Here is an 18,835-nt window from a genome sequence, read left to right as displayed (position 1 = left end):
TTGATTTTTAAAATTAATTTTATAATTATAAATTTTTTCATTATATATATTTTTTATAATATTATCCCTTGTATTCATTTTTCCAAATTATCCCCCCCTTCCCTCTATTCCCTCCCCCCGATGACAGGCAATCCCATACATTTTACATGTGTTACAATATAGTCTAGGTACAATACATGTGTGTGAATATCATTTTCTTGTTGTACAATAAACATTACATTCCGAAGGTACATGCAACCTGGGCAGACAGATATTAGTGCTAACAATTTCCATTCACTTCCCAGTGTTTCTTCTCTGGGTGTAGCTACCTCTGTCCATCATTGATCAACTGGAAGTGAGTTGGCTTTTCTTTATGTTGAAGATTTCCACTTCCATCAGAATACATCCTCATACAGTATTGTTGTTGAAGTGTACAGTGATCTTCTGGTTCTGCTCATTTCACTCAGCATCAGTTGATTTAAGTCTCTCCAGGCCTCTCTGTATTCCTCCTGCTGGTCATTTCTTACAGAGCAATAATATTCCATAACCTTCATAAACCACAATTTACCCAACCATTCTCCAACTGATGGACTTCCATTCATCTTCCAGTTTCTAGCTACAACAAAAAGAGCTGCCACAAACATTTTGGCACATATAGGTCTCTTTCCGCTCTTTAGTATTTCTTTGGGATATAAGCCCAGTAGTAGTACTGCTGGGTCAAAGGGTATGCACAGTTTGATAACTTTTTGGGCATGATTCCAGATTGCTCTCCAGAATGGCTGGATTCTTTCGCAACTCCACCAGCAATTTATTAGTGTCCCAGTTTCCCCACATCCCCTCCAACATTCATCATTATTTGTTCCTGTCATCTTAGCCAATCTGACAGGTGTGTAGTCGTATCTCAGAGTGGTCTTAATTTACATTTCCTGACCAGTAGTGATTTGGAACACTCTTTCATGTGAATGGATATAGTTTCAATTTCTTCATCTGAGAATTGTCTGTTCATATCCCTTGACCATTTATCAATTGGAGAATGGTTCGGTTTCTTATAAATTAGGGTCAGTTCTCTATATATTTTGGAAATGAGACCTTTGTCAGAACCTTTGTTTTTAAAAATATTTTCCCAAGTTGTTACTTCCCTTCTAATCTTGTTTGTACAGAAACTTTTTAGTTTGATGTAATCAAAATCTTCTATTTTGTGATCAATAATGATCTCCAGTTCTCCTCTGGTCATAAATTCCTTCCTCCTCCACAAGTCTGAGAGGTAGATTATCCTCTGTTCCTCTAATCTATTTATTACCTCCCTCCTTATGCCTAAATCATGGACCCATTTTGATCTTATCTTGGTATATGGTGTTAAGTTTGGATCCATATATAATTTCTGCCATACTAATTTCCAGTTTTCCCAACAGTTTTTTCCAAATAATGAATTTTTATCCCTAATGTTGGTATCTTTGGGTTTGTCAAAGATTAGGTTGCTATAGATGTACCCTTTTTTGTCCTTTGTATCTAATCTGTTCCACTGATTTACTGGTCTATTTCTTAGCCAATACCAAATGGTTTTGGTGACTGCTGCTATATAATATAGCTTTAGATCAGGTACACTTAGACCACCTTCCTCTGAGTTTTTTTTTCATTAGTTCCCTTGCAATTCTCGACCTTTTATTCTTCCATATGAATTTTGTTGTAATTTTTTCTAGGTCATTGAAATAGTTTCTTGGGAGTCTGATTGGTATAGCACTAAATAAATAGATTAGTTTGGGGAGTATTGTCATCTTTATTATATTCGCTCGGCCTATCCAAGAGCACTGAATGTCTTTCCAATTATCTGACTTTATTTTTGTGGCAAGTGTTTTGTAATTTTTCTCATATAATTCCTGACTTTTCTTTGGTAGATGGATTCCCAAATAGTTTATACTCTCAACATTTCTTTGGAATGAAATTTCTCTTTGTATCTCTTGCTGTTGCATTTTGTTAGTGATATATAAAAATGCTGAGGATTTATGTGGATTTATTTTGTATCCTGCCACTTTGCTGAAATTTTGAATTATTTCTAGTAGCTTTTTAGCAGAGTCTTTGGGGTTCTCTAAGTATACCATCATGTCATCTGCAAAAAGTGATAATTTGATTTCCTCATTTCCTACTCTAATTCCTTGAATCTCTTTCTCGGCTCTTATTGCCGAGGCTAGTGTTTCTAGTACTATATTGAATAGTAATGGTAATAGTGGGCTACCTTGTTTCACTCCTGATATTACTGGGAAAGGTTGTAGTTTATTTCTATTGCACATTATGCTTACTGACGGTCTTAAATATACTCTCCTGATTATTCTAAGGAATAGTCCAAATATTCCTATACTCTCAAGAGTTTTTAGTAGGAATGGATGTTGGATTTTGTCAAATGCTTTTTCTGCATCTATTGAGATGATCATATGGTTCTTATTAATTTGATTATTAATATGGTCAATTATATTAATAGTTTTCCTAATATTAAACCAGCCCTGCATTCCTGGAATAAATCCTACTTGATCATAGTGTATTATCCTGAAGATGATTTTCTGAAGTCTTTTTGCTAATATCTTATTTAAGATTTTAGCATCAATATTCATTAAGGAGATTGGTCTATAATTTTCTTTCTCAGTTTTCGCTCTACCTGGTTTAGGTATCAGTACCATGTCTGTGTCATAAAAGGAGTTTGGTAGGACTCCTTCATCCACTATTTTTTCAAATAATTTATATAACATTGGGTCTAATTGTTCTTTAAATGTTTGGTAGAATTCACATGTGAATCCATCTGGCCCTGGGGATTTTTTCCTGGGGATAATTTTCCAATTAAGTTGATTAATAGCTTGTTCTATTTCTTTTTCTGAAATGGGACTATTTAAGCAATTTATCTCCTTCTCTGTTAATCTAGGGAGCCTATATTTTTGGAGGAAGTCATTCATTTCACTTAAGTTATCAAATTTATTGGCATAAATTTGGGCAAAGTAACTCATTATTTCTCTAATTTCCTCTTCATTGGTGGAAAGATCCCCCTTTTCATTTGTAAGACTAACAATTTGATTTTCCTCTTTCTTTTTTCTGATAAAATTTACAAAGGTTTATCTATTTTATTGGCTTTTTCATAAAACCAACTCTTGTTTTTATTTATTAATTCAATAGTTTTTTTACTTTCCATATTATTGATTTCTCCTTTTAATTTTTGTATTTCAAGTTTAATTTTTGGTTGGGGGTTTATAATTTGGTCTTTTTCTAGCCTTTTAAGTTGTAAGCCCAATTCGTTAATCTTCTCTTTCTCTATTTTCTTTAAATAAGCCTCTAAAGATATAAAATTTCCCCTTATTACTGCTTTAGCTGCATCCCAAAGATTTTGGTATGATGTCTCATCATTGTCATTATCTTGGGTGAAATTATTAATTGTTTCTATAATTTGCTCTTTCACCCAGTCATTCTTTAAGATGAGATTATTCAGTTTCCAATTACTTTTTGGTCTATTTACCCCTAACTTTTTACTGAATGTAGCTTTTATTGCATTGTGATATGAAAAGAAGGCATTTATTATTTCTGCCTTCCTACATTTAATTTTGAGATCTTTATGTCCTAATATATGGTCTATTTTTGTATAGGATCCATGAACTGCTGAGAAGAAAGTATATTCCTTTCTATTGCCATTCAGTTTTCTCCAAAGTCTATGATACTTAGTTTTTCTAATGTTCTATTTACTTTTTTAATTTCTTTCTTGTTTGTTTTGTGGTTTGATTTGTCTAAATCTAAGAGTGCAAGGTTGAGATATCCCACTGTTATAGATTTACTGTCTATTTCTTCTTGCAATTCTCTTAACTTTTTCTTTAGAAAGTTAGATGCTATACCACTTGGTGCATATATGTTTAGTATTGATATGGCTTCATTATTTATGCTACCTTTCAGCAGGATATGGTTTCCTTCCTCATCTTTTTTAACTAGATCTACTTCTGCTTTTGCTTGATCTGAGATAACGATAGCTACCCCTGCTTTTTTGGCTTTACCTGAAGCATAATGGGCTCTGTTCCAACCTTTTACCTTTACTCTGTATGTATCTCCCTGCTTTAAGTGTGTTTCCTGCAGACAACATATTGTAAGGTTCTGATTTTTGATGCAATCTGCTATCCGTCTCCTTTTGATGGGATGTAGTTTCCTTCTTTTTATCATTCCTTCCCCTTTTTCTGAAATGACGTCCTTCCCTTTACTACACCCCCCTTTTTTTATTTTATGTTAGTAAAATCAAATTATCCTTGAGTACTTTTTACATACCCACAACAGAGTTACAGTTCTCAAGGGTTCTGTGTACCTTTTTCTGTTTCTCTTCAGTCTTGGGGATGTAGATGAAATTTTTTGTTTAAGTCTGGTTTTTTTTCTTAGAAACATATAGAATTCCTCTATTTCATTGAAAGACCATCTTCTTCCATGGAAAAAGATGCTAAACTTAGCTGGGTAGTTCATTCTTGGTTGCAGTCCTTGATCTTTTGCCTTACGGAATATAAGGTTCCAGGCCCTTCTATCTTTTAATGTGGAGGCAGCCAGATCTTGAGTGACCCTTGTTGTGGCACCTTGGTATTTAAATTGTTTTTTTTCTAGCTGCTTGCAGGATTTTCTCCTTTGTGTGGTAATTCTGCAGCTTAGCCACTATATTCCGTTGTGTTCTTTTTTTAGGGTCTATTTCAGAAAGAGTTCGATGAATTCTTTCCACATCTACTTTCCCTTCTGTTTCTATTATCTCTGGACAGTTCTCTTTGATAATTTCCTGTAAAATAGAATCTAGGCTCTTTTTTTGGTCATAGTTTTCGGGAAGTCCAATGTTCCACAGATTATCTCTCCTAGATCTATTTTCCAGGTCTATAGATTTTCCCAGTAAGTATTTGACGTTGTTCTCCTGCTTCTCATTTTTTTTTTTGTTTTGTTTGACTGATTCTTGGGTTCTCTGTGAATCATTCATTTCTATTTGTTCCATCCTGACTTTTAAGGAGTTATTTTCTTCTTTCACAGTTTTTCGTTCTTTTTATAAATGTCCAATTTCATTTTTAAATGAATTATTTTGCTCTATTGATTTTTTTTTCCATTTCCCTAATTTTTTTTGAGAATTATTTTCTTTTTTCCAATTCAGAAATTCTATTTTCTTGAGACTTTTTTATCTTTTCCAATTCAAAAATCCTACTTTCCTGTGTTTTTTTAACCTTTTCTAATTCACAAATTTTGTTTCCCTGCATCTCCTGTGGATTCTTATTTTTTCCAATTCCAATTTCAGGATGTTGTTATTCTCTATCATGGCTTCCCTTTCCTTTCCCCATTTTTCTTCAAACTCTCTTAATTTTTTAAGAGTCTCTTCTAGGAGAGAGTTATGTGATGGGGGGCAGGAATCGTTCCCCTTTAGGTTGTTATCTGCTGACTCTCTGCTGTTAACTTCCTCGGGGTTGGATACCCGCTCTTTCTCTGTGTAGAAGGAATCTATAGTTTTTCTGGCTTTTTTGTTCATATTTAAAAAATCTTTTGGGGTCTGTCCCTGGGGTAGGAAATTATTTATTTACTTCTTTACCAGCTTCCTCCCAGACCAGGATGGATGCAGCGGCCCCTGTGCCTGAGCTAAGAGAGAGCTCTGGGAGAGAGTTCCCCACCCCCTCCCTGGAAGTGCCTCAGAGGTGACTAGCACTGCTGTGCCCCGAGGGCGCTGTGTTTTAGCGGCTTCCCTGAGGTTGAGATTGAACAGTAAAGACGTCACAAAGCCTAGCCTATGTGTCCTGGTAGGGCGTGGATGTCTGCAGCAGGTGAAGTGAAAAGCCCCTCCACTCAAACTGGAAGTGTCTGCCAGCAACCGTGGTCCCTAGTTCAAAGGTTGTGCTTCTCTGGGACTCCCTCCAGCTAAGCTAGGCAGTGTGTGTTGCCTTGGGCCGTATCCACCCACTTGTTAATCTCTTAACTATTCTCAGGTGGGAGCTGAGGCCACACCCCCTGGTGCAGAGATCTGCTGAGTCACTCCCAGGGTCCTGGAAAATCTAATCTATCTGAATTTTTATAGTATTTTAGATTTCTCTTCTGAACTGCTATATTATAAGCAGAGAAGAGCTAACAGCCTGTGCCAGATTCCTTTATCTCAGTGGCTTCTCTGATCCCAGAGCCCTTCCCAGCGCAATCGGCGCAGTATGCTAGCACCCAGCCATCTGTGCTGGCCTCTCTTCTTCCTCCCCTGGGAACTGATCTTTTCTGTTGAAACTCCAGATTCTCTTTAGCTGGTAAGTCGTGCTTCCAGTCCTTGTGGTATCTATCAGTCCAGCGCTATTTCTGACGCTGATTTATCTAATTGGTTGTTAGGGAGTGAGGACGTTCACAGAGTCGTTTGTTTCTTCTCTGCCATCTTGGCTCCCGAGAGCTGTTTTCTTTTTCCAAATCTCTAATGTTATTTCTCAGTGATTTGTTTTCTTCATCCACTTTGTCTTTAAATGCATGGGATGACTTCTCCAGACTCTTTTGCCAAGCTTCCATTTCCTTTTTCCCATTTCTCTTCTAGCTCTGTTGTGAGAGCCTTTTTGATTACTCTATGAGAGTCTTATGTATTGAGGAGCAGATCATATCCCCCTTAGGGGATTCCTCTGGAGACAATCTGCTTTTAGTCTCCTCAGGGTTTGAAGTCTGCTTTCTCTCCATACAGAATCTGTCAATGGTTTGAGCCCATTTAAATTTTTTGTTTATTTTGTCAGAGCAGAAATCAAAGAAAACAAATTGACAAGAGAAACTATTTGTTTGTTTTGGGGGGAGGAGGGGGCTGGGATGGGTCTGGACGGTGTTACCAGGCTTCCTCTACAGACTGTGGGAGACAGTAGTGAGGCACTAGCAGGACAATGATGGCTGAGCTGTGTTTGCACTCTGAGGCTCTAAGAAAGCGCTGAATCCCTCCAGATGGGAGTGGAGGTGGCCAGGTCCAGAGAGACACTAGTTTTCCAGGGTTTTATTCTTTACCTCTGGTGTTTACACCTTCTCTATTGCTCCTGGCTTGCTGCCTAGATGGAACATCCACACTGGGGTAAAAGTCTTTTTGCAGAAACAGAAGAGATTGCACTCTTCCCCACTCTGGTCTGAGCTGTGTGAGCTGTCTGCCTTGGTCTCACTGCTTGCCCTCAGTCTGCACCTAGACTTTTTGTCCCCTCCCCTGAGCCAACACAGAGACCTTTTCTGGCAAATTTCAATGATGTCTTCTGTTGGTGATTATTTGTGGGTTTCTTTTCTGTCAAGCATTAATTCTGAGGCTTGTCATGAAGTAAGTTCTGAGAGAAAAGCAGAGCTCGAGCAGCTGTTTGCCTCCTCTCTGCCATCTTGGCTGGAAGTCCCCTTCCCAGTTTTCTTTAGCTGGAAATTTTTTCACCTCTGCCTCTTTGTAGGTTCTATCACTCCAGAATCTGTTTAGAGGCTGGATTTAAATTTTTCCTGTTGAAAACTGGAAAAACCTTAGGTAATTTTCTGGCTTCTCTATGCCATTTTGATTCTGTCTTTGCCTTAGATATATGTTTAACTTATACACAAGATCTCCAAAGTCCTCCAAGGATGATTCAAGAATATATTTAAAGACAAAGTGTTCTTTATCATAATCTATGTTGATGTGTCCCTGACGTGTGTCAAGGATGTGCATGAGAAGAAAAGATCAAAGATCTAGAGCTGAAAATATGTTCACAGGATAGGAAAATATGTAATTACAGATTGTCATTGTGGCTTTCCTGAAATAGTAGTCCAAGAGGGATAACTATTATTTAAGAAAGAGATGGATCCCAGATAGTTGTGTCTCCATGTCTGCAAGTCTATTGGTGGGGATAAGATTGTCTGGAAATTAAAAGTGAAGTGAAGAATGATGTCTGGGTATTTCCTATAATAGAGGGAGTATATAAAAATGTATATATAGGTACATAGATAAACCCAATTTATTATAAATTAATAAATTGCCATTTTATTTTCAAACTTAGTTTTCCATGAATGTGACTAGCTTCAGCATTTTTGAATTGATGAAACTGAGAATTTATACATAGGAGGATGGAAACCAGACCTTAGAATTTTATCTATGCAAAAAAGTATCCATCTCGAAATTCCTAATATTGGTCATCATTGAATATATACTTTGAAAATGTTAATAACATATAATTGTTACTTATCATTATCATTGTTATTACTTCTTGTGTGGTGTTGACTAAGTTACCTAAAATCTTTAAACTTCACTTTCTTAATAGGTAAAAATAGATTTTCCTAGATTGTCTTTATGTTCTATTTCCATTCGAGATCTTCGAATTTATTTATACTAAGCAGTGATTTTTTTTTTTCTTTGCACAAAAGGTTGCAAAAGCTAGGTTTTGGATTTAAGTATGCGAATTTGCATGGCCTGTAGGCAAATGGATCATTTACCAGATTCTCTGTTACTGAAAGCATTCCAAGCACTGAACTCAATTAAAAATAAATCTCCTGCTGGAGCTGTGCAATTGCTGCTAGAATTAGCACTTAAGCAATTTTAGCAGCACAGGTGTATAAGTATAATTATGGTTTCACAGAATTGTTCTTCAATGATTATCTGGTATGAATGGGGAGAAAATTGAATTTCTACTGGAAGAATAAAGAGATTGACTTTTCCTTTGTTTTATAAAGTTTTAAAGTAAAGTGTTTTTCTAAGTTAATGTCTATTCCCCAGAAGCATTTTCTATTTATGCCAATTTTTACTACCAAATATACTTCACAGAGTGCTGTGATTTATGCACTGTATAGTCATTCCATCTCCAATAGATTTATTCCTTGATAAGGAGTGAAGTCAGCTTTTAATAAGAAAATTAGATCCTGAAGATCTGATTAAAATTGATGGCAGCCGTTACGTGGGAGAAACTTGTAAAGTTGAAATATAGCATGCATTTTAAATCCACGGCAAAAAATTAATTTCTACAGATTTTGAGTGTTCATCTTCATTTTTTTTAAATTTTATAATTATAAAATTTTTGACCGTCTATAGGCATTAGTAATTTTTTTAATCATTATCCCTTGTATTCATTTTTCCAAATTTTCCCTTCCCTCCCTCTACTCCCTCCCCTAGATGAAAGGAAATCCCATACATTTTACATGTGTTACAGTATAACCTAGATACAATATATGTGTGTAAATCCAATTTTCTTGTTGTACATTAAGTATTAGATTCCAAAGGTATAAGTAACCTGGGTAGATAGACAATAGTGCTAACAATTTACATTCACTTCCCAGTGTTCCTTCTCTGGCTGTAGTTGTTTCTGTCCATCATTGATCAACTGGAAGTGAGTTGGATCTTCTTTATGTTGAAGATATCCACTTCCATCATAATATATCTTCATACAGTATTGTTGTTGAAGTGTTGAAGTGTATAGTGATCTTCGGTTCTGCTCATTTCACTCAGCATCAGTTCATGTAAGTCTCTCCAAACCTCTCCTGTATTCATCCTGCTAGTCATTTTTTACAGAGCAATAATATTCCATAACCTTCATAAACCATAATTTACCCAACCATCCTCCAATTGATGGACATGCATTCATCTTCCAGTTTCTAGCCACTATGAAAAGGGCTGCCACAAACATTTTGGCACATACAGGTCCCTTTCTCCTCTTTAGTATTTCTTTGGGATATAAAGAATGTTCATCTTCAAAGGGTTATTTTAATTTAGTATGTGTTTTTTAATATATTTTTGCCTTTATTTAAAAAAAAACTTCATTTCTTTACATTAAAATTAATATTAAAATAGATTAATAGATAGCTTTAGGTTAAAGCAACTTAGAGGTTCCTGAGCCCAGATCCCTCTCTTTTTACAGATAAAGAAACTGAGGTCCATTATTTTATAGGCTATTTGAATTTTACTGCTGATTCCAAATGCAGCTTTACAGGATGAACTAGGGGAGATTATTTACTTTTTCAGGGACTCCTCTTTTCCATATTCTGTTGCAAGAACATGTTTTGAAAAAGATATTAGTGATCACCTTGGCAATATTAAATCTTGTGCAAAACCATCCCTGCTATTATATACTGAGTCATTTCCTGACTTTGTTTTTATACTAGAATAATACTTCACTTTAGGGAGAATAAAATAGACAAAGAGAGATAGACAGATAGGCTAGAAAGATATATAAATGATAGATAGATAGATGGAAATGTAGACAGATTTATATCATAAGTATGCATAACAGGTATGCCTGATATATCTATTAATCCTGTTGTCACAAAAATGATATTGCTGTCTCCTTTCAGATTTATAAAGTAAATTTAATTTTAAAGTTAAGCATTAGTTAATTTACATTTCCTTAGTTTGATGAATACAAATAATTATCTTTTTTGATTAGATGTTCAATAAAAGTTCATCTTTAAATTAAAAGAAATTCCTTGATTTATCACTTTAATAAAATTGCATATGCGTATCTATTATTTTTAAATTTATTTATAATCTCATTCTTTATGCCTAGATCATGAATCCATTTTGATCTTATCTTGGTGTATGGTGTTAAGTATGGGTTAATACTTAGTTTCTGCCATACTAATTTCCCATTTTTTCCAGGAATTTTTGCCAAATAATGAATTCTTATCCCAAAAGCTGGGATCTTTGGGTTTGGCAAACACTGTGCATATCTATTATAAAGATATAAGAATGTATTCATTTCAGGTTTTTGCAATTGTGTTAATTAAGATATGCAAAACCAAAATTTTATAGTGATGTGCATGTTGGAGGAGGAGAGCAAAAGAATCACTAGGAAAGCACTTTACAAAGATGAGATTAGATTACTAAGAATAAATATGGTCATAAATCCTGTTTTCTTGTATCTTGTATCTCATTTAAATTTAAATACAATCAGCAAGAGAATATGGATTTGAAGATTGGAAAACAATTTTGAAAAAAATGATGGCTTGGTCAACAGGAAAATAATTTGTTTAATCACTAAAAACTCAAAGTGACATCACTTTAAAAAGTGACATTGCATTGCTTTGGACCAGGAAAGATGTTTAAATACAGACATTACTCTTTGCACTGCTGACTGCTTCCTGGGTGACCTCAAAAAGAATATACAACAAACAAACAAATAAAAATCATTTCTCTCTCTGCTTTCTGAAGAGCTGATGAAAGAAAGCTTTTTGATTTCTTTCTCTACTAGCATCTGTTGCTTATGAAATGAGAACTCAGATTCAGCCTAGGAAGTAGAAGAGGAAACATTCTAGAATCCCAGGGTAAGAATTTCTCTCTTTTCTGCAAGAGCATAGCTTCATCAGTGAGCAGTCCCACAGTAAAACTATTTATTTAAGCATTTATGTCATGTTTATCATTAATTATTTATGTGTGTATGTATGAGTACTCTTATTGAAGAAACATCTTCAAAGCTCAATGTTCCAGAGTTCTGAGTTGCCCTAGCTACCTGTGTACTGTGCAAATGTACATTGTTATTACATTTTAATTGTTAGTCATTTTTCCCCACCAACAATGAGTTTATATATGAGATTATATTCCAGCATTACATTTGGAATGTAACCTAAAATCATTATTACCTTACTTTCTTGTTTAATGAAAATTTTGAGTGAGAGTAAAGTAAATTAGCTTTCTTTTTTGTTAAATGAAAAGAATGATGTTGAGGTACAATAGCTCCACTGCAAAGTAATAGGAGGATATTCATTCCCAAGATTTGCTTTTAGATCCACAACAGAATTAGATATGACAGGTGCCATAACGCTTGAATCATCTGACCTGCTTTTCATTATGATTTCTGCTACTGGAATTTTTCTGAATGAGAAACACTCCTATCAACTATTATTGAAAATGGAGGCAAAGCATATGAACATATTTTTTTCAATTACTATTTAATTCTGCATTTGTGTCCCAAAAACATGATTGTGTAAAATTTCTCCAAAATCCAACCAGTATTAAATTTTATGATTTTATTTTGTTTTCCAATTTAATATGTTGATTAGTATTTGAGTTTGCAGTTATTACTAGAGAATATGAATAATTTCCCAGTTATAATTGTCAATATGTTTTTTCAAGAGGTTTCTATCCAATACCTATTGATCATTCATTCATTGGAGAATGCATTTCACATTATATTTTTGTGTAATTTCCTATATAATTTGTGTACCAAAATTTTATTAGAAATACTTATAAAAATATTTCCCGAAATTTGCTTTCCTTTTGATTCAAGGTGCACTGTGTGTTTAGACATATGTATATATGGATGTATGTTCACTTGCCAAAATACTTCATGTATCAACAATTTTATCTTATAATTTATTCTTACATTGATATGTGGGATGTGTGTGTATTTACATATACACTGTTTCTCTACATAATTATAAGTGTATTGATCCATTTCTTCTATTTTTTCGATCAGTGATTCACTTAAAATATATGTTGTGAAATTTGTAACTAACTTTAGTTTTCATCCTTTTGCTATATATATTTTATAAGTAATTATTAAATATTATTTTTTCAATTATTTTTTGAATTTGGATTAATCAGATAAAATGTCAGATGCCTTTGATTACATTTAGATTATTCATTTTGGCTCAATTGCATTATTGAATTTTAAAAATTTGATACCATTTTACAAATAAATATTACCATATGGCATAATTCCAGATCTGGAAATGTAATGTCAGAAACTAAGAGTCATTGGTGAGAGTGAGTTTTTTCTCCTTGTACAGGACATTTGGGAAGTAGAAAAGGAAAAATTCTATATCTGCTGAAAGTTACACTGAAATTTTCTTTTAAAACATGCCTATTAACTATAATAATTGAAAAAAATTTGGAACAAATTTCTCTGATAAAGACCTCATTCTCAAGCATTTAAAGAAATCAGTCAAAAGAATCATTTTCAATTGATTAATGATCAAAAGATAAGACACCAATTCAAATTGAGGTAATCAGTTATATACATATGTATGTATATATAGACATGTCTATCTATATTTACATCTATATATTAAAATGAGAAAAAAAATGGCCTAAGTCAAATTGAAGCAAGTCTGTGGTATCACATTTTTGAAGTTGGCTAATAATACATAAACAGAAAAGAACTAATTTTGGAGGACATATGAAAAATTAGGGATACCAATGTACTGTTAGTAGCATTGTAAACCAATCCAATTATTCTGGAAAGTAATTTAGAACTAAGCCTAAAGTCCTAAAAGTTCATGGAAATAGCATTGTTATGTCTAATCCTGTATACCAAGAAAGATAAAAGATCAAAAAGGAAAAGGACATGGGTATGCAAAATATTAATAGCAGCTCCTTTCTGATGGCAAAGAAATGAAAATTGAGGGGATGCCTATTAACTGGGAAATGAGTGAAAAATTTGTGGTATATGAATGTAATGGAATACTGTAACATGCTGTTGTCTCCAGAAGCTGCTGATCACTCTCTGGGAGGAGATTTACTGTGTCAACTCAAATCTCTGGGACAGATTCTTCTTCCTGTAGAGAACCTTTGTCTCCAGACAGTTACCGTTAACTCTGGTCCAGAGAAGTGATTTCCCTTCCTGCAGAGAGCTGCCTCAAGTCTGGTCTAGAGCAGAGACTCCCTTTTCCTCCAGAGCTGCCCTCTTTTATCCTCCCAGAGAATGGGCGTGGGATAATGCAAGGGCTTCTGGGAAAAATCACTTCAACCAATGAACTTGCAAGCTCTTCCCCAGGAATTCACAAGTCAAACTCCCAGGAAAGGACGGAACTAGAAAATTGTTAAGTACCAACTTAGGACTTAGTAAGAACCTAATATCTCATTATCTCATTAGCACTTAATAAGAACCTAACAGAATACTATTGAATACTATACTCTATAGAATACTATAAAAATGGCAAGCAACTATTAGGGCTATGTACCAAAAAGATCATAAAAAAGGGAAATAGAACTACATGTGCAAAAAATGGTTGTAACATTCTTTTTTTGGTAGAAGCTAGGAAATGGAAAGTGTGTGGATTCTCATTACTTGGGGAATGGCTAAATAAGTTTTGGTATATAATATAATGGAGTATTGTTGGTCTATAAGAAATTATCAGCAGGATGATTTCAGAAAATCATGGAGAGACTTACATGAACTAAGTGAAGTAAGTAGAACCAAGAGAACAAGATTATGTGATGATCCACTGTGATGGACTTAGCTATTCATCAATAAAGTAATTTTCATTTACTTTTCTATTTCTTTTTGTATTTGTCCAATTGAGTTTTTAAATGGGTTGTTTTGTTCTATGGTATTTTTTTCCCCATTTTGCCAATTTTATTTTTTAAGGAGTTATTTTCTTTTTCCAGTTCACAAATTCTGCTTTTCAGAGAGTTGTTTTCTTTTTCCACTCTATATTTTAATGAGTTATACTCCTTATCCAAACCTTCTTGCAAAGCTTTCCTTCCCTTCCCCCTAGCTCTCTTTTAGATCCTTTTCAATGTCTTGTGTGAGAGCCTGATGTGGAAGGGATCAGATCATATCCACCTTTGGGTTTTCATCTAGAGAAAAATATTTTAGTCTTCTCAGGGTTTGAAATCTGCTCCTTTTCATTATAGAAGCTATGTATAATTACTACTTGCTTTGCCTTTTTTACTCATTTAAAAAAACAAACACAATTGCAGTCTTTTTATAGGGTAATGAGATGTCTCTCTAATGAATATAGATGCTAAAATCTTAAATAAGATATTAGCAAAAAGATTATAGAAAATCATCTGTAGGATAATACACCATGATCAAGTAGGATTTATACTAGGAATGCAGGAGTGGTTCAATATTAGGAAAAAGTATTAGTGTTAATTGTGATATTAATAAACAAATTAACACACACAAAAATATGATCATCTCAAGAGATGCAGAAAAAGCATTTCATAAAATCCAACATCCATTCCTACTAAAACATGTGAGAGTATAGGAATAAATGGATTTTCCTTAAAATAATCTGTAGTATCTATTTAAAACCATTAGTAAGCATAATATGTAATGGAGATAAACTGCAACCTTTCCCAATAAGATCAGGAGTAAAACAAGGTTGCCCATTATCACCATTACTATTCAGTATTAGAAATACTAGCTTTGGCAATAAGAGTTGAGAAAGAGATTAAAGGATTTAGAGCAGGTAATGAGGAAGCCAAATTATCATTCTTGCTGATGATGGGATGGTATACTTAGAGAAACCCAGAGATTCTACTAAAAAGCTATTAGAAATAATCCACACCTTTAGCGAAATTGCAGATACAAAATAAACCCACATAAGTCATCAGCATTCTTATATATCACCAACAAAATCTAAAAGTTAGAATTACAAAAAGAAATCCCATTTAAAATAACTATCAATAGTATAAAATGTTTAGGGATCTATCTGCTAAGGGAAAATCACAAAGTATATGAGCAAAATTACCAAACACTTTCCACACAAAGTCTAATCTAACCAATTAGAAAAATATTAAATTTTTTTCAGATAGGGCGAGCAAATATAATAAAAATTCTATCTAAATTTTATCTAAACCAATCTATTTTTAGCACTATACAAATCAGACTCCTCCAAAAAACTATTTTAATAACCTAGAGAAAATAATAACAAAGTTCATATGGAAAAACAAAAGATTCAGACTTTCAAGGAAACTAATGAAAATAAAAATGAAATGAAGGTGGCCTAGCTGTTACCAGATCTAAAATTGTATTATAAAGCAGAGGTTACCAAAACTATTTGGTACTGGCTAAGAAATAGACTAGTTGATCAATGGAATAGGTTAAGTTCAAAGGAAAAAACAGCCAATAACTTCAATAATCTAGTGTTTGACAAACCCAAAGACCCCAGCTTTTGGGATAAGAACTCACTGTTTGACAAAAATTTCTGGAAAAATTGGAAATTAGTATGGCATAAACTAGACATTGACCCACAGTTAGCACCGTACACCAAGATAAGGTCAAAATTGGTTCATGACTTAGGCATAAAGAATGAGGTTATAAACAAATTAGAAGAACATAGGATAGTTTACCTCTGAGATCAATGGCCTCGGAAGGAATTTATGACCAAAGAAGAACCAGAGGTCATTGTTGATCACAAAATAGAAAATTTTGATTATATCAAATTGAAAAGTTTTAGTAAATACAAAACTAATGCAGACAAGATTAGAAGAGATGCAATAAACTGGGAAAACATTTTTATACTCAAAGATTCTGATAAAGGCCTCATTTCCAAAATATATAGAGAATTGACTCTAATTTATAAGAAATCAAGGCATTTTCCAATTGATAAAGGGTCAAAGGATATGAACAAGACAATTCTTAGATGGAGAAATTGAAATTATTTCTAGCCATAGGAAATTATGCTCCAAATCAGCATTAATTAGAGACATATAAATTAAGACAATGCTGAGATACCACTATACACCTCTCAGATTGGTTAGAATGACAGGATAAGATAATGTGGAATGTTGGAGATCATGTGAGAAAACTGGAACACTGATACATTGTTGGTGGAATTATGAACATATCCATCCATTCTGGAGAATGATTTGGAACTATGCTCAAAAAGTTATCTAACTGCACATACTCTTGATCCAGCAGTGTTACTACTGGGATTATATCCCAAAGAGATCTTAAAGAAGGGAAAGGTACTTGTATATGCAAGAATGTTTGTGGCAGCCCTCTTTGTAGTGGCCAGAAAATGGAAACTGAGTGAATGCCAGTCAATTGAAGACTGGCTGAATAAGTTGTGGTATATGGATGTTATGGAATATTATTGTTCTGTAAGAAATGACCAGCAGGATGATTTCAGAAAAGCCTAGAGAGACTGATTGATGCTGAGTGAAATGAGCAGGATCAAGAGATCATTATATACTTCAACAATACTATATGAAGATCAATTCTGATGGAAGTGGCCCTCTTCAACAATGAGATGAAACAAATCAGTTCCAATAAAACAGCAATGAATTGAACCAGCTATACCCAGCGAAAGAACTCAGGGAAATGAGTGTGAACCACTACATAGAATTCTTAATCCTTCTATTTTTGTCTGCCTGCATTTTTTATTTTTTTCACACTATTTCAAAGTCCAATTCTTCTTGTGTAACAAAATTACTGTATGGACATGTATACATATATTGTATTTAACATATATTTGAACATACATGTATTGGTCCATCTGGCATCTTAGCGAGGGGTTGGGGGGAAGGAGGGGAAAAATTGGAACAAAAGGTTTTGAAACTGTCAATGCTGAAAAATTACCCATGCATCTATCTTGTAAAAAAAAAAAGCTATAATAAAAAAGGAAATAAAAAAAATTAAGATAGTGTTGCTGCTTGCACTGAATATTGCCCTTCTGTCGGGTTTTAAAACCTGTATTCTCCCCAATAGTAGTTTGGGGAGCAACCTCATCAGGTTGCTTTTTGGCTGATTGATCATGTATTCCTTTCTTTCATCAGATTGTTTTTTGGCAGATTTATCATGTGGGAGTACTGAACTTCCAAAGAATCTCTGGGTTTTAACCTCAGCTGCCATCATGCCCTTCTGTTTTTTGCCTGGGGCCCTGGAGTTGGGCCCCACCCCTTGTTTCCCACATGGAAGTGCCCAATGGAAGTCTTTGTTGCATTTTGGACATAGTCTTTTGGGTTTTGTTCTCTCACCCTGTCTTCTCACTCTATCTCTGTGCCAACATTGAGCTTTCAGATGCCCTACTTTACCACATTGAAAGCATTGACAAGTCTTCTGGAAGTCCCTTGACAAAAGGGACCCTGTCTTCCCATGTTCTGCATCATTGCCTGGATATAAAAGGCATTTGTGCCCACTGTGCCAGTGTTTTATGATCTCCTTTAAATGAGCATCTTTGTGTGTAATCCTAGAATAATTATTCTACAAACCTCACTAGAATTTTCTTTAGCAAGTTGTCTTATAATAATGTCTGTTGCTACATTTTCACCAGTAGTTCATATGACAGCTATCTGTAGACCTCCCACAAAATCAGCAAAGAGTCCATTTGGGTCTTGTGCTACCTTCATAAAGGCTTCCCCTCTATCTTGTTTTCCCAGAGGGGGCCTCATGCTTTGATATCAGCAGCATCAATTTGTTCAAGTGTTATCAAAGGGTAATTAATCTGTGCTAAAGTGTCAGCATAATGACCCATAGGTGCTAGTTGATCAAAGGTGATTGGTATATTAACTCCAGTTTGCTTATTTTGTTTGTCTTGTATTCTACAGTTTTCACTATACTCAGAAAGTCACAAATTTTGTCTAGGTTCTAAACATGTCCTTGCTATAGATTTCCAGTCACTAGGGATTAAAATTTCAAAAGCCAAATTTTCTAATATCATCTTAACATAAGACGATGTAGCCCCATAAAGAGTGCAACCTTTTTTCAGATCTTTGATAATTTCCAGATCAAAAGGAGTGTATCCTCTCCTGGATTGACCTGAAGAATCAAATTCTTCAATCACAATATGCTTTTATTCTTAAATCAGATATATCATGTCCTTCTTTTTCAGCTCTAATTAGTGCCTTTTCTAATTGTGTCGTAGGGGGTAAACAAAGCTGCTGCAAGGGTGGTGCTGATTGTGTCACTGCCCTTCTTTCTTCTCCTCCTCCCTCCACTCAGGAAGGGGGAATTGAGGGAGGAGATGAGGTGGAAAATGCCCTAATGTCTCTTGCTGTGAAGCACCAGAGACTTAAACTTCATCAGCACTGTACTTAACAGCTTTCTTGTCTAATTTTTCATGTGCTTTTCAGGTATTTTGTCTATACCAGTGGTCCTCAAACTTTTTAAATAATGGACCAGTTCACTGACTGTTGGAGAGCCAGACTATAGTAAAAACAAAAACTCAAACTCTGTCTCCACCCCTTAGCCCATTTGCCATAACCCGGCGAGCCACATAA

This window comes from Sminthopsis crassicaudata, chromosome 1 (assembly GCF_048593235.1).
Source record: "Sminthopsis crassicaudata isolate SCR6 chromosome 1, ASM4859323v1, whole genome shotgun sequence".
NCBI classification, from domain to species: domain Eukaryota; kingdom Metazoa; phylum Chordata; class Mammalia; order Dasyuromorphia; family Dasyuridae; genus Sminthopsis; species Sminthopsis crassicaudata.
The sequence above is the reverse complement of the archived record's forward strand: the minus strand, read 5'-3'. Positions refer to the sequence as shown.